General features: G+C 35.1%; 1 long non-coding RNA gene across 1 annotated transcript in view; it reads left to right on the forward strand.

Annotated features, from left to right (window-relative positions):
- The window catches only part of LOC134667791 (uncharacterized), a 537,524-nt gene that overhangs the window by 414,860 nt on the left and 105,413 nt on the right, over nucleotides 1-17,251 (forward strand). The gene's annotated exons all lie outside the window — the stretch shown is intronic.

The following is a 17,251-nucleotide window of genomic DNA, read 5'->3' on the forward strand; positions in this document are numbered from 1 at the left end:
GCGTTACATAACTGACTCCAGTATTAAGGCTAAACGTAAACTAAAGTAGGTAAACTTAAAGGACCTAAGTAAGGTACCTATAACTGATAAACGTGATGGTATGGGTTACTGTATGCACACCACGAACTTTTAACTATCCAAATATTAAGTTAGTTAGCCTGCACCATCCAATTATGAAGACTTCGCAGTATTTCTCACTTATGTTCCTAACTTCGAGATATAAAGCTGCACCAAAGTTTGGCTAAGTTATGTCCATTTAGTTACATTAACTACTCGAAAAGTTAGAAAACTCTCAACTTATTTCTTCCTTCTCAACTTATTTATTACGAGTATGCTGGTTAACTACTATTTTAACACAGAGCTAATTAATAAAATCATGTGCAGAAATCGAAAATACTACAATACATAATTTCGTAATTTTATAGGCCAATGGTGATAAGAATACTAGCAATAAATCATACCTTGTTCATAAGCAATGCAAAGTAAAGATCAACTGCACAAATTAAATACTATAAACATATCACCCCGTTAACCCCCGAACCAGGTTTCAGTACTAAATAGCATTTCGTAAATAACCAATAAAATCCACAACGCAGTCTTATGTCAATATTGCAACATCTCAGCCATTTTAAAAATATATTATTACCATTAATTAAAAAGATACTACTGCAGACGCTGTCGGGGTCACGTTACCTTTTTAAATTATCTGAAAAATCTGACATCACAACAAATTGGATTCCGAAACGTTTATCGATGAAAAATCTGTAATAACAACGTCTAAATAATAAATTAACAAATCACTGTTTATATAATAAGCCCAAAATTAACTGCCACGATCGAAAATTAACTCTATCGTGCTTACTCAAAGCTGATTTCCATTTTCATGGGTTGGATGCATCGATGCAACTTGTTACTAAGCACATCGGCGCTTCAATTGATAATTCGATATGATACGAGTCCGAGGTAGAATTAGGAACATTTAGATTTCAAATCGACAACATTTATACTAATTATGATACCTACTTTCTTGTTTAAACACACGCCAGCTACATCATCAGATAGTTAATTCGTATTATTAGGTTGGAATGAGATCATAAATATCACAATTTACCAAAAAGTTCTTCCATGTGCAATATTTGCACGATACTCCCCATTTTATTCAGTCTTCGAATGGTGTACTAATTGTCTGTATTTGTGCAAAATTGGAAGACTAAATCTTTGTAGAAATACAGGTAGCCAGAGGTCGAAGACTTCTACACATGTAATTACTTACAGGTACATAAGATGTATACGTGTATTAAGATGTCTATATACTTTGTAGTATTAAGTACCAGGTCCGTATTTATTATTTGTTTATCTGTGTCAAAATGAATAGGCACTACGGACCCACGTTTATACGCGGATACCTACCTACATATAAACGTTTTACGGGAAATAAAGTACTAATAGTAAATTTTATCGCAGACACTTATCTGCATAAGCGAGACCTGGGGTCAAGCTTTCTAGGACCCGTCAGTGGACCCCTAATTAACGTCTGCCTAGGAAAGCTACGGAACTTGAATTTCAATGATTGCAGATGACCATTTAGGTGTATAAACTTATTAATTATTTTACGACGGCATAATTAATGCCAAACTTATATTATACACAATTGAGTTGCAGGAGAGTTTAAGAGAATGTAAGGTACCTAATTTTAATAAAGCTTGGATTTTTTTAAATAATATCACAAAATTAGCTGTCGGATTTTGGAGTAATTTTCTCACGTGTTTTGCAATTGAGTAAGTTATAAAAGCACGTATTCAAAAGAAAGCGTGCGAGTGTACAATTGCATCACAAAAACTAAAAAGCAACAGCGTTGTTATTAAGTATGAATGAATACGTAGCCCATACTCTTAAGTAGCACCGTTTATAATAACGTAACAATGAGTCAGAACTCTTCCTTCGAGATTTGCTCAGGCCCATGCCATAAAGTAAATTAACAACGCTATCCGATCAAAGAGAAAATGCATCCCAATACAAACTATCGAAACCAAGTCGGTGTATTTTCAACATCATAGGCTCATAATACAAGTCCGTGATCAAGCTTTAAGGTTATTAAGTAATACCTATTACCATATTAAAATAGGGCTACGACTCCAAATAGTAATTTATAGATCTTGTTAAGAACTGTGAGTTGTTTAGGTGCCTTATAAAATTTCATCTTTATTTATTTTAGTTCAATAGATAGAGCATTATGGACATATGTTATCAAGACTGACTTTAATGTCATTCGTTATACCGGGTGTGGCCTGTAACACGAGCAAATAATTTAAACATAGATTGTACTCGTCAAACGGTGACACTTTTGTTCAACAACTTTTAAAAATTATGAAGTATTTGGACTCCCTATTTTTCATACAAAATAAATATTATCTTCAATGGACGCCATCCCTACGCCATATCATTGTGATTGACGTTGCTTGTCACGCCTTAAACATAACAAAATTCGCAATACATTGCGTCTTAGAATAAACTTTAAAGCGTATTAAAAATCAAACGTTATTATATATAATTAAAGTTATTTTTAAAAGTCGCTGAACAAATGTTGATCAGTATGAGGAGTACAGCCTACAGTTAAATTTTTTGTTCATATTACAGGCCACACCCGGTATTAATAAGTTGTGTTTTTAATCCGCGTGGAATTATAACAATCTCTTACAAAGTTTATTTTCGCCAAAAGCTAGATACGTATATAAAAAAACATAAATATGACACATCTACTTTTTTTTTATTTTATAAAACCATAAACATAATTAAAAACAAACTTAGAATAAAATTAACCTAAAATTATAAAACTACCTAAAAAACTAAAACTACTACCTAAAAAAAACATCTACTTCAAACTCTATATCTTACATGAAATTATTTGTTGACTAAATAATTATGTAAATGTAAGGTAGGTATATTATTGACGAGAAAACCTATTAAAGATATCTAAAACTAAAGACGACATTAGTTATGATAGTAGAAACATGGACGAATGCTGCCCTCATAATATTTATAAAAGGTGTGAAGATTGATATCAACTTTGGTTTTTGCTTTGAGAACACACTTTGTTCTTCGTACCAGATGTTGACGCTGTGATCATGACTTATACCCTAGTTACTTAGACCCACTTGCCAGTATTGATTGTCAGTATTGATCCTGATCGTATTAAATATAAAAATTTTGCATTTACGATTGTACATCTACACTCGATCGGGATTTTATCTCTAGGTAGGTACTACTAAATGATTTTACCTAACTACTGCGGTAGGTACTAGTTAAAAAACTACATACGGCTCGAACAATGCTTATAAGACGTACGATATTGAACTGTTAGTTTAATAAGTGTATTTTCTCAAACATGCAATGAAATATTGATGTTATGTTCCTTATAATAAGCTGCGAAGTATGACGTTTCAGGTGCGGCTAGGACAAAAGGTCGTTAATGGAATTTCATACACATCTTGCAGGCCTAGGCCGGCAAAGTCCTCTTTTTTAATTTTCATTTCACAGATATTTATGACACAGCATCGTGGCATTCATCCATTAAAAAAAACTAGAGGCAGTATTTGCTTTATGGTTCGTAATGACACTCTGGCACTACGCCTATAAAAAAAAAACAAAAAACAATGTTTGCTATAATTTGCAGTTTTATTTGTATAAAATCAACATGAACTTAATAAATAATACATTCTATAATTTTAAATTATAAATTTAACTACACAAATAAAAACATTTAAAATATTTCATCTAAACGTTAGCGGTAAAAAGGTCTACTCAAACACGCGTAGTTATATTTTTTAAATTGTTATGGAGGTAAAGTTGAAAAATATTCATTCTGTTTTATTGGATTTATGGTGCGTTGTTGATTTTTTGACTTTAATATGAGTTCCGACGAAATAATGAAATTAATATTAATTGTAATCGTAGGTGCTGGAATTGGCAGCGTAAGCAGAATTGATTTTAAATAACTTGCTGCCTCTGCCGCCAAGTCAAAGACGAAGTATGTATATGGTTGCTTATGGCAATTTTATTATTTGAGAAACTAAGAAAAATGGCTTACAGTTTATTAGAAACAGTTTTGTGGCATATTTTAAATGAATGTAACTACAAATTCGTCAACAGTGTGGAAATTATACTTATTTACTCCATACATAAAGCAACGATGTATGTGAAACATGATGTCAACATGAAAGACTACCTATGTAAACTTATGTGACGAAAACGACAGTCAGACGGATACAAGGCGAAAAAATCAAAGATACATGAAAATATACGGGTAGTAAAACTACACGACTCGTGTAAAACATACGCGTGATAATGATATAGGTACGTGTTGGTTATATTTTGGGTGTAGTTTACTTTTTTCTATAAATAAAACTTGGGTTTCGTGGATTTTTTATTTTATTTATTTCATTGCATGTTTGAGAAAAGCACTATACATACCTCGGCGGGAAATGGGGTTGCCCGCGCTCAGACCTATCCGGCCTCGCTTCGCTCGGCCGTCTATATGTCTTCGGCCGGCAACCCCTTTCGTCCCGGCCTCTGTAGTAATGTACTATTTTTTACCAATTACGTCACTTTTGACACTGACAGATCAGTATCGTATCGCTGTGACATCTTATAAGCATTGTTCGAATCGGGCCGATACAAAACAGTAACTCTGTTGAAACCTGGAGATTTCGAAGCGTTTCAGTATCGCTTACGCGTATTGGCTCGGCTCAAGAATGCGATTACACAAGCCGTTCACTCTGACTACATACCTGTTCCTAGCACTTATTACCATGTAATACGGTTCTAACTCGCTTGGCAATATAATGAGGATTGCTCTGAGTAGAACATGTGTCTTTATAGCTCTTACTTGTTTGTGAATACGGTTGTTATTTGTACTCTAAAACGATATGTACCTGCCGTTGCGGAACGATTAATATTGCAACGCAAGGTTGGTCGTCTGCCAGTAATTAGTTATATCGCTCTATTTGGACTTAATTAACTGTTTTAATAACGATTGTTGGGTTAGATGATGATGGATCGATATCAGAGTAATGCATTAGTATGTGTATGTATAGGCGAGATGAATTAATTGACATGATAGAGTTTGTTAGCATATTAGATTTGTTTTGTGCCTGTGTTTATTTTTTATTTTGTTGTTTGTGCTACTAGTTTTGCTATTGCATACTGGTATATCTTTGACTATGGCTGTATACACCGTGTTTTTTTTTGATTTCCGTTAATTTCAGGGGTGCATTCCTGAGCTTAAATCTAGTAACTTTCTCAAAGACACCGATATTCTAATTAACTCCATTTCGGAGATAATCGATAATTTATTTTTTTCCTTGAAGGCCTGACAAGCATGTACACTTGCCTTAGGGCCGGTTTACATATTGATTAGTGTTTAGAATGAGTTCATGCATTTGCTACTAAACTTAAATACAATCTCGGTCGCTCTATGTTCGAAATGACATTGATATGTCACAGATTTCAATTGTTTGGTTGAGTTAAATGTAATGCCCGTATTACAACAACGCTATATGCTACATTTAATTACTTTTTAAACTTAATTTTTTTTCAAAAAAGCAAAAAAATATATATTTTTTTGAAAATTAACTATGCCATTTAGTTCTCTTAAACGTACTTAACCATACCCCGAAGTTAACGGAATTCAATAAAAACACGGTGTATAAATAAGTTTTTGTCAAAAATCATTTTTGGTACTTATATACCAGCTTTTATTTTTAGAAATGATAAGATTTTGAACACCTGTCCGTGAATTATGGACTGTATTTATGGGTCAAACAGATCACTGTGTTACGTTCTTTCCTGTGGACATACACAAAGTTAAGGGCTATAAAGATTAATTTTCTTATTGAACCCTTATCCACGTAAAAAGATCCTCCTTTTATTTACAGAACTATGATAAAATCATTACTTACATGCCCACAAGCTGTTAACTATTGCCCACAGGAGAGAAAACTAGCGTGTTCGCGCGAACTGTACATTTTTCTCCCCTGTGGGCAATAGTTAACAGCTTGTGGGCATGTAAGTAATGATTTAATCATAGTTCTGTAAATAAAAGGAGCACCTTTTTACGTGGGTTAGGGTTAAATAAGAAAATTAGCCTTTATAGCCCTTAACTTTGTGTATGTCCACAGGAAAGAACGTAACACAGTGATCTGTTTGACCCTTATCCACGAGATAAAAGAAGTGTTACTTTTTATCACCGCTTGATTGAAAGAGACGGACACTATCTGTATCACGCTGTCACGTAGACTAATACAAAAAACATAGGTATTCAGGGTGGCTAAAAAATAAGTGCATTTCCGAATTCGCGAAAAAAAAATTGGCAGTGTCATACATTTTGGCTGGTCTATTTTCTATGGGATAGTAAATTCTTTTTCGCGATTTCTGGGTTGGTCCCATAGTAAAAGTTGCTCAGAATAATCCCAAAACCTAACTGGCAATGGGTATGCACTTATTTTTTAGCCACCCAATATTGGTAGTTACCTACTTCTGCTGCTGACTGTATACACATTAGATTAAAGACGCTTACAACAATCGCAAAATTCTATTAATCTATTCACTTACATTTCGTAATCGCTTTGCACACCTAAATCCTCACACATTCCTTAAAATAATCGATGCGTAAATCATTTGAGAATCTCAATCAATTTCGATCTTTAAACTGATTCTAATAAAGGTTAGTTCCATTGTTTTCGTGTACAAGTATTTAGATTTCAATGCAGTACAATAAATTTCAAGAGATCGTATCTTTGCTGACGCTGTAATTTAAAATGATCTCTTTCTCGTAACTTTAAGGTATAGTTTGGTGAAATAATTATCATGAAACTTTTTTGCAACATTTTACGTCCAATAGTTCACCAACACTGTAATGAATTGTCAAATAAATTGTTCGGGTCAGTTGGATTACTGGCGCTATCTTACAAATATATTTGGCTATTAAGCTGTCTGCGGCCATGTTCGATTGTTTGTAGCTATTTGCTAATGAAATGGGTCGATGATTTGTTTGATAACATTCAGAAGTATCTGTGTATGTAATTACATACAGTGGTTGCGTGAATGCACAACTAATAACAGTAAGAAAAAATCAAAGACACTATCTTCAAATGGAATACTTATAAATATTATTCGCATTTGCCTTTCTTTATCTAGCATTCAATAATATGTAGCTATATAATAATAGGTGTTCGATGGTATTAAGTGAACAACAATTTATATTTATATAGGTATAACAAAACATTTCAAAACTGAAAGTATACTTTATTCAGTGGGATTGGCCTGTAGTTATTTCTAATAACGTCTTCAAGTGAAGCGAACTTCTATTGAGATATACACTCGAGAGTAATGAAAACGAGTCGTAAAGTATCATACAATTTATAAATTCAATAGCTAACATATTTTCTTTAAATGGTTACAGATATAATCGCATACCTATATAAAGCCATATTTATGCTCCGAATAAGAATTTAAAAATACTTAAGTACCAAGAACTAAAGCAGAATCCCGACATGACTAATGTACCATTACAAAACCGACACAGAATTATTTTTAAATTAATTTGATTCGGTAAGTCGCGTTCCATTTTCACACATTTGGCACGAGATATGAAGCAAAATCTTACATGCTAATAAATCTGCAATAACTTTATTTAAAAACGCATTTAATTGTGCATCTTATTGTATGAGAATAAAGTACAGAATTCAAAGATTATTCTAATGTACTTAGTAGCTTTATGGCATAATTGTGTAATTAAATAATTTCGTGTTCAAGTGAGACGTATCGTAGCCAAGAACTTGTTGGGGTCTGCCTGTGCGCTACAATTGAGTAATTGTGTGATGCTACAAGTCCGGTTTTTTGGGTTCTAAAGCGGGCGCGAATACAAAGAGGAACTGACCACTTTTTATAACTACATTGTGTTCATATAGGTACGCAATCAAGCGCCAAAATCAGCCTTGTTATATGCGTTTGACTTGTATTGTACATAGGCTTTATTTTTCCCTTGCATTGTATCTCCTTTTATATTGTGAAGGTGAGAAACATGAATTAGTTCCTAATACCAAACTTATACGTACTTAATTCTTTAGAGTTTTGGCAATACGTACGTAAAACACTTGATCTACGGTGACCTTCTATATAAGATGGTCTGCACACCGCACACCCATGCTTACCCATGTTTGCGACCACTTCTTCAATCTTCACCATTAATTAATAAAATGGTACGATCAAGTTCACTAACCCACTAAACCAAAGTTTCAAAAAAGATTTGTTGTGTTTGTTGTTGTGTTTGTGTGTGTGTGTAGTTGGATATTTATTCGACGTTATTATTATACTATTAGTTATCCATGCTGTGCGTCGTCGCTTGCGTCATCTTATGCACTACCGTCATAGTTTTACCGTTTATACAGTGATATGTAATTAAGTTATGCTGTTCACCCCGAATTGAGAATTCGCGATTTGCCACAAAACGTACTACCATTGAAAAAGTCTTTTAAACACAGAATCATGCAGAGCGGATAATAAACATATTTTTAAGGTTCGAAGCGATTGAGTGATCAATTTTGAAAAAGAAACCTTGTAAAGCTCCTTAATATGAATCCGCTTCTAGTACATACCTACTTTATTTTACCTATATGTACCTAGGTAGGTACTTACGTACGGTAGGTACTGGTTATTTAAAAAAAAACCTTATTTTATTTCTCACCCTTCTTAAGCAAACACTATATACTATACACTATATAGCAAATAATTAAAACATAGATTGTACTCCTCAAACGGTGACACTTTTGTTCAACAACTTTTAAAAATTATGAAGTATTTAGGCTCCCTATTTTTCATACAAATTAAATATTATCTTCAATGGACGTCATCGCCACGCCATTTCATTGTGATTGACGTTGCTTGTCATACCTTAAAAACATTACAAAATTCGCAATACATTGCGTCTTGGAATAAACTTTAAAGTGTATTAAAAAATAAACCACAAGTTGTTTTTAAAAGTCGCTGAACAAATGTTGGTCAGTATGAGGAGTACAGCCTACAGTTTAAATTTTTGCTCATATTACAGGCCACACCCGGTATAGTGCTAAAGCTCTAACATCTGCTGCTACATTCTAAACCAGCATCACCGAATTAGAGCAACGCTTAATAAAATAACAGTTCCAAAATCTTTCCTAATATCCCATCATGCACACGGAACCTAGCGCCGCCGCTGTCATGGTATATTACATAATTGCGATTTTGGACCGTCGGCAGTTCACGCTAGTTTCAATAATCCGCTAACTCGAATGTTATTCTCCTACTATTATGAGACAATTTGCATATCACCACCAATTAATCAAAATCGCACTTACGTTAAATGAAATATCAATTTAATTATTATGTTACTGTTACCTATTTAGGTATATTTCTTAATTTAATAAGAAAACAAAAAAAAATGGTAACTAAAAAACTTAAAGTGCCTTCTTAGTGCCTTACTTTACTATAAATACCTTTACTACAACAAAACACTAATATTTTAGATATTCTTAAATAATAAGCTTCATTTTTGTTCAATAGAATACAAACATAAATAAATATCAATTCGACTGACACGCACTTGACCAAAGGCGAAAAACTTTTTGACCAATCAATTTTTGCGATATAGTCTTGGATGTAACTTGCAACCCTGCGCCTAAAATGGGACCCGCTACTTCTTTTACGTAACACCTATTGACCTACCCACGTAAATTTTACCTGCGTGTATTTATACCCATGACGTCTGTTGCGTGTTAAATAATATGTTAAATTCCTGTCAAGAGTGTCAAGTGCCATAAATAGAATATTTATTTATATCACAAGTCATTTTAACCTTACCACCATCAAGATCTTAACACTACATGCCTACAGAGTACTTACTCTACTTAGAGTATGTGCGGAAAAAGAAGATGTAACTGGGCCCCATACATTCCACGACTCTTCTCTTTCCGAACAGACTCTAGTAATTTTATTATTTAGTCTTCTGTAAGGTGGAGGCACTTGCAGTTTTAAACGTAGATATGTCTATTCCTTCAGTTACTAATAGACTACTTACCTATAATTTTAGTAGAAGATGCGCTTTGTATAATATGTTCATTTGATAGGAAATTGGCTCCGACCTCCTTTGCTATCAACTTTATCATGCATGCTTTCATTTCGCCTTCCTAATTTTCGCATTACCTATGAGCCTGATTATCAGACCAAAAAGTTAACACATATATAAAAATTCATCTAATCCAGCAAGGTTTACCCATAAATATCCCCATGTTTTACAGTAGATATATCTCCCCATCTTAGCAAAAATAAATATGTAATTTCACGGTTACATATCGGTGGCCCGCTAAGAATGTAAATCTTCAAACTAATTTGATGACCGAATAGACAGGCATGCCGCCGCCGTCTACGCGGATTTAAACCGTTGACGAATGACATTTTTCAATATGCGAACAGCCGTGGGACCAACTTATCTGCCGGATCAGAGAAATCCCAACTGGGATGTTACCGAGCGCACCGCGTCAGAGACCGTTATAATTTGGTCTCTGATCTCGTATAGCTTTCACTGGTCTACCGATCTAATTTATACTGGAAATTGAAAGTCTATAATAATGTCCGCCTGAGCTCGGTGCGCGATAACAATACAACTTGGCATTTAAAAGTTTCTTTCTTTTTAAAGCTCGTATTTTTTTCTTTGTAATCATTTTATTTTAAACCTTATATTTTATTATATAGGGTTGTTTTAGATATCATATTATTGTGCGAGATATGGGTTATAGAGAGTTACTTTACACTCTATTTAAAAAAAGTGTTTATCTAAGAGGCAGCTCATAGGTACCTATTCAAACACTAACTCAATAACTTTAATTCATTAGGTACCTACAAATATTAAGTCCGAGCAATCTTAGACTTCAATATTATTGAAATTAAATTTGAAGAGAGTTATTGGTGAAGGATCATCTCCAAATTGCTCTACTTTTCGTTCAATAACACGTCGCCGCAATAAACTAGTTATCAACTAAAATGTGCAACGCTTCGTGCAATAAGTATACAATATTTAATATAAGTTTTTAAATGCCTTACCCAAGTTTTTTAGAGTGTTAATCAGAATAAGACTAAAACTCCAGTTTCAAAAGCTTTTCGTGGATAAAAAAATGCCTGTTAATCAAACTAAGTCAAAGTTTATACCATAAATACTTCCCCAGTTCCTCTGAGCCTCCGACTCGTCCACACTTTGTAAGTACATAATGTGAACGATTTGCGTGTTGAACCGCCAAAATATCGACCTTTTTATCTAACCAGTACCTAACCACCTAATCCTAGTTACTTTGACTATACTTACTTCCCTACTCTCTGTCATTGTCCCCGTGCGGTCTACTGCAATTTCGGTTTTTGCTTAGATACCTAATAGTCTTCACACCAGCACTACCAGCAGAGGCCGAAAACAGGCTTATTGAAATGGTCATTCTTTTTTCAAAATAATAATAATATGTCTATGGTTCCATAATAGTTGTAGGAGATGAATTATGATATTTATGACGTCTCTGAACCTTTTTTGCCTGAAAACAAATGTTGCATTAATTAGAGTCATGCAATAGGTGTGATTCAGTGCGCTAATATAGCGGTTACTGGAACAAAGGCCGCGCACACCCATTGTGAACGGACCACGCCTAGCGCGCGTTACCCCTGACATAGAATCTTCAGCGTTCGGCAATACAAGGAAAACGAGAAAAAACATAACTATATTTTACATACATTGTGTTTTTAACAACTCTGGCGTAATGATCAGACTTAGAGTATTTACATAAATGCTGTATAAATAATCGCGGAACTAGAAGTCACAGATTTATTATCTATTACACACTCCGTGAGCTAAATAAAAATATGAACTATATAAGTATTTTTAATAAGGTATTTCACAAGTGACTTGGAAACATGATGAAGATTTAGAACCGGGTTGAACTGTCGCGAAACTGTCGCACTAAATAATATCATCATCTCATCCTTACTGCAATGAGAACTTTGCATACCTCCGCAATAATGATTTATATGCTAGACCAACTTCGTGTAGCAACTTATGTCCAAGACCAAGATCATAACTAATCGTCCACTCAAAGACCCTCAAACATCATTGTTGGTAGCGGAGGTTGTGCGTTGGTGCTTATACTATACCTATTGCTTATATGATACCTATTATGTCCGAGACATTTTGGCCAAGGAATACCTACAGTTTTCATGTGCGAACTGTATTTTGATGGGTTTCGTTTACTGAGTTCGACGGTTTAACTATTCTGCATCTTATTTACGAGAGGCCAATACTGCCGGCTTTGCTACGGAACTCTTCACTCGGTACTGCGTCTAGTTTTTATATCTTACGGCTGATAACCCGAAGGTCCGGCCTCCACGCGATGCTGATAATCCTGTATCACTGATAACAACGTGATTGCCATACGCTGATAATTGCAGGATGTGCATGCTGCGCCGGCGGTTGGAGGTCGACCGATTCTTCGTTCTTCCTTGATTCGTAGAGAAATGTATGTATTGTAAGAGATACAATTCGTCGTATGATCAGTGTATTTAATGAAATGAACATACATCGAGATTGCATCGACCAGAATCCTACATAGTTGGTTTTCTGTATCAAAATAAAATAATAACTTGGTAAGAACATAATTTGCCCGAGACAGCCTTTGACAGACAGTATTTGAACAGACGTGACACTACTTCCTCAGATGTGTAGGTACTTATTGGACCCATCTGATGATACTCATATAAAATCCGAAGTCTAGGAATTGCAATGCAAAGACAAAGAAGTGAAAAAAGGAATGTTTTGTCTATGGGTTCCTTAGCATGCCCTACGTGTAGTGTCAGTAAAAAAGGTAGTGTCCAGTAGGGTTGGAGCAATAATCATTTTTAAAGTACTATTAACGTGGAATTAAAACTTCAGTACAATGAAGTAAATAAAAACTAAAATTTAGTTTCTAGGTTTATTACACATATTATCGATATCGATTTACGAGTACTTAACCTGAATTCCTCGAGGTCGAGAGAAATTCAGTAATGTATCCGAATAATCCAACTTCTAATGCCAAAGTTAGGCAAGGTGAATGAAACTCAACGCGGTTCCTAACGTGGTTGACTTATTATTTAAGTGTGGATATTTTTAATGATAATAATCGCTGCCTTGAACTGGCTGGATCTGGTCAAGAAACCAAGATTGCTCTGTTTGTTAAGGTATTCTACATGTACACAAGACAGATGAAAAGTGCTGAATTTTTCTGTAGACAACCAATGTAACCCTAACCATAATATATCCATTTGTTAGAAAGAACCGGAAATAAAAGTTTATAAAACGAATTCTACAGTTAAAAGATTACCTATATTTTTAGTGACATACGAGTAACTAATGGGTAAATATGAAGTATAGTACAGTCGACGTCACATATATGTTTACACTTTTGCACCTTACCCCTTTGTAATAAGGCGAAAAATGTAAACATATCTTTGACGCCGACTGTACAAGCCTGTCATCACTTATAGCTAGGTGCGGTTAGGTTTTAACGTTATATTACTACTTTATTATAGGTATTATTTCAGGACTTCGCGTGCGCACTGAGTGTTAGTCTAGTTAAATAGGTAATACATTTACGACTGACGTGTCTAATAGGTATAAGCGCTGAAAGCCTAATAGCCAGGCGTGGCTCACTCCGCGATTTCGTCGCTTTGCTACAGGGAGCTAAAAGTACATCCGTTCGACCCCAATTTTGGGGTTTGCCATAAGCCGCGCGTGGCGCTGTCGTCACCAGCGGCCATATCTGTGCTGATCGTGACAGACGTTGTTAGAGAGTGAGTCTTCTGTACCTAGTACTATTATTTATTCTGTGGCCTAGCGGTAAGAGCGTGCGACTTCCAATCCGGAGGTCATGGGTTTAAAGTGTCTAAGCCCCGGCTCGAACCAGTCGCTTTTCAGTGAAGCAAAACATCATGAGGAAACCGGATGAATCCCAATAAGGTCTAGTTTCCACTCATGGTTGTAAGGTAAGGTATAGTCGCTTTCGTAAAAACTAGTGACTACTCCAATTATCTTGGTATGTATTAGTTGCCAAGCGGACTCCAGGCTCCCATAAGCGTCTACCGACCTGCATCTACAGGTTACGTGTGTTAGGTCATACACAGATTTCAGTTCAATCTTGTCAATTTGTTCCCCAGTAACAGCATGCATGTAACAGCTTTACAGCCGTATTCGAACAATGAGATACGTCAAATACTAGATATTGAAACGATATGGAATAGATATGTCAGTGCCAAACAAGTGTCAAAAGTGTCAAAAGTGTCGTTTTTGTTTGAAGAAATGTCAATTTTGACACTTTTTTGACACTGACACATCTATTCCATATCGTTTCTATATTTAGTATTTGACGTATCTCATCGTTCGAATACGGCTGTTAACGCGTTTTCGGACCTTAATTTAATTTATAACATCTTTGGTGACATTTCCGAGAAATAATACATTTTCAATAGTAATAATATCTGTTACGTTAGCAGGTCTGGAATAACGCCTTTATAAGACCAAAATTAAAGGATAACATCCCATCGCGTGATCTCATTTACTTATGCAAATTGCAAATCTGCACAATTGCTATCGGCAGCTGCTTTGATAACTGATAAACATATTCATGAGCCGTCAGTTGAGGGAAGTTGTTATAAAAACTTTTATAAAGCTTGCTAGCTTTTGCATGTGGATTTGCGCGCTTTTTTACTTAAAGTAAAAGTCATATATTAGGATGATGATGTTATTTGAAAAAAGTGCAAAGAAGCATACCGTCTTTAAATTCTTAGGTACAGTCAGCAGCAGTAGTTGCTAAGCGGGCGAGGTGTTCAAAATTATCTGGACACGCTCTTATTCTCTTAAGGGGTCATCCATTAATTACGTCACACGAATTTCTAGGTTTTTTGACCCCTCCCCCCCCCCCTTGTTACACTTGGTCACATTTGCCAAACCCCTCCCCCCTAGTGTGACGTCACATTTTTTCTACGAAATCGCCAAATCGAATTAAGTAAGTACCTAAGTATTATTAATATTTTATCAAAATATTTTTGACGATATAAATATTAGTAATTTTATAACCCAAAACTGCTTAGGAAAGAAAATTAAACGAATAAAAACGATTATCGTTTTAAAAACTTGTTATTTAAATATACAGCGAATAAAATAATTTAAATAAATTTTCGGTTACTGATGAAGTTAAAGTGACGTCACAAAGTTTGTGTCTCCCCCCTCCCCCATGTCACAATATGTCACATTTTCTTGACCCCCCCTCCCCCTAAACGTGTGACGTAATTAATGGATGACCCCTAACAATAAAGAGGCGGCATGATCATTTTGAACACCTCGCCCGCTTAGCAACTTCTGCTGCTGACTGTACATAATTAATTCCACGTCCTCCTAACCTAGTCGGCAGGCGCCTAGGCCCAGGCGGCAGGTGATCTGGAGGCTGGAGGTCCCAGGTTCGAATCCTGGTAAGGGTGTTTGTCATGCCATGTTCATCACAATTATTTGTTCCTGAAATATGAATGTTTTCTATGTACTTCAACACTTATGTATACCCATGTGTATCTAATTCCCACAATTCAAGCCTTGTTGAGCTTACTGAGGGACTTAGTAAGTAAGATTGGCCCAATATAATATTTTTCTATTATTTAAGATACATACTTATTAACGAAAAAACGAATGGCTCTAATATAATATTTAGTAGAAACTGGTAGAAAATACAAACACACAGACAGACATTTTCAAAAAATATAGTGTATACTTAATATCAGCGAGATTTGGCAACCCGTCTCAAAATGATATTAGCATATTGCACATGATTACACGATCAGGTAGCTGGAAGGATTTCCGGCTATTTTCCCATTTCGACTCTGTTCGTGCTACTGTTCTTTCAAATTATTGATATAATAAAATTTAATTAAAGATTATTGGCGTCGTTAAAAAAACTGCAGGTAGGTCATCTTAGTTTCTTCAAAAAAATTTTTTATATTGATTATATAATAAGTAAAGTTAAATTTGAAGTACATTAATAAAATCGAATTTGACGACGGACGACGCGGAAATTTATCTTTGGGAGGGTGGGAACATTAATCGCATGTATAAAATACCGTCGGGTGACAAGCAAAAGTCACTAATACTATCACAAAATTCAAGTAACAATGTACTTTATTACACTTGTAACACGGTTTATTGTCCAATAATTTCAATGGTGTTAGTTAGTGACTTTTGCTTGTCACCCGACGATACGCAAGTTAGTACAACATATAATATAACGGGTTAGCACTGATTGACTACACGTTACGTTATCTTTTCGCTGATTAGCAAAGTAATATTTTGTTTTTTTTTTTTTTTAATGAAGTTAACGAATTTGTCTATATTTTTTATTGTAATCACCGGGGCAGCGCATGAAGATTGAAGGCTACTATTTGATTACCTAATCAATAATAACTTCCAATTCTCGAGTGTGTGACGTGTCACTACTAGCTGCACACATCCTTCGGCCAGCAAGTCAATGTCATTCCGGTACCTCTGAATTTCCTTATCGCACGCAAGCTGAATTCTTGTTTGTAAATTCAATTCTATATGTCTTTATGACTCTTACTCGTAATTATGGTAAAATGTAATTGATGATAAATACTTATTTTACACGATTTGTTGTTTACGTTTATTGGTGCCACGTCCATTATAGGGGCGTTTACCATAGTCTTCCCGGTAACTGGGCTTATTTTGTCAACAACATATGTAACAATAAAATTGCTAAATTGGTAATCATGTGTGATTGGTACAGTAATAATACGTTCCATTTTTCTTCACATTCTCAAACTAATTTAGGCTGAAATTAAATCTTAGTAGTTTTCGGCCTCAGTAAACACTACAAAAGCAAACTACATTAAAAAACTAAATAAATAAACACTTTGCATATGAATGTCGCTACGAGATCGTACTCACACTGTTTGCTACGAAGCGCTACGCCGTAGCACTTGTCATATTATTGTCAACTGCATTGTGCTCGGCCATTCAGGCGTGCCGGCTTCTAAAAAGGCCTAACTACACCAGCAGGAGGTATCACTTACGCCGTTTTCGCCCGCGCGGTAAAGTTACGTTACGTGAAACTTTGGCAAATCTACGGGTATCTCCGCTCGCTGTAGC

This window comes from Cydia fagiglandana, chromosome 1 (genome assembly GCF_963556715.1).
Source record: "Cydia fagiglandana chromosome 1, ilCydFagi1.1, whole genome shotgun sequence".
NCBI classification, from domain to species: domain Eukaryota; kingdom Metazoa; phylum Arthropoda; class Insecta; order Lepidoptera; family Tortricidae; genus Cydia; species Cydia fagiglandana.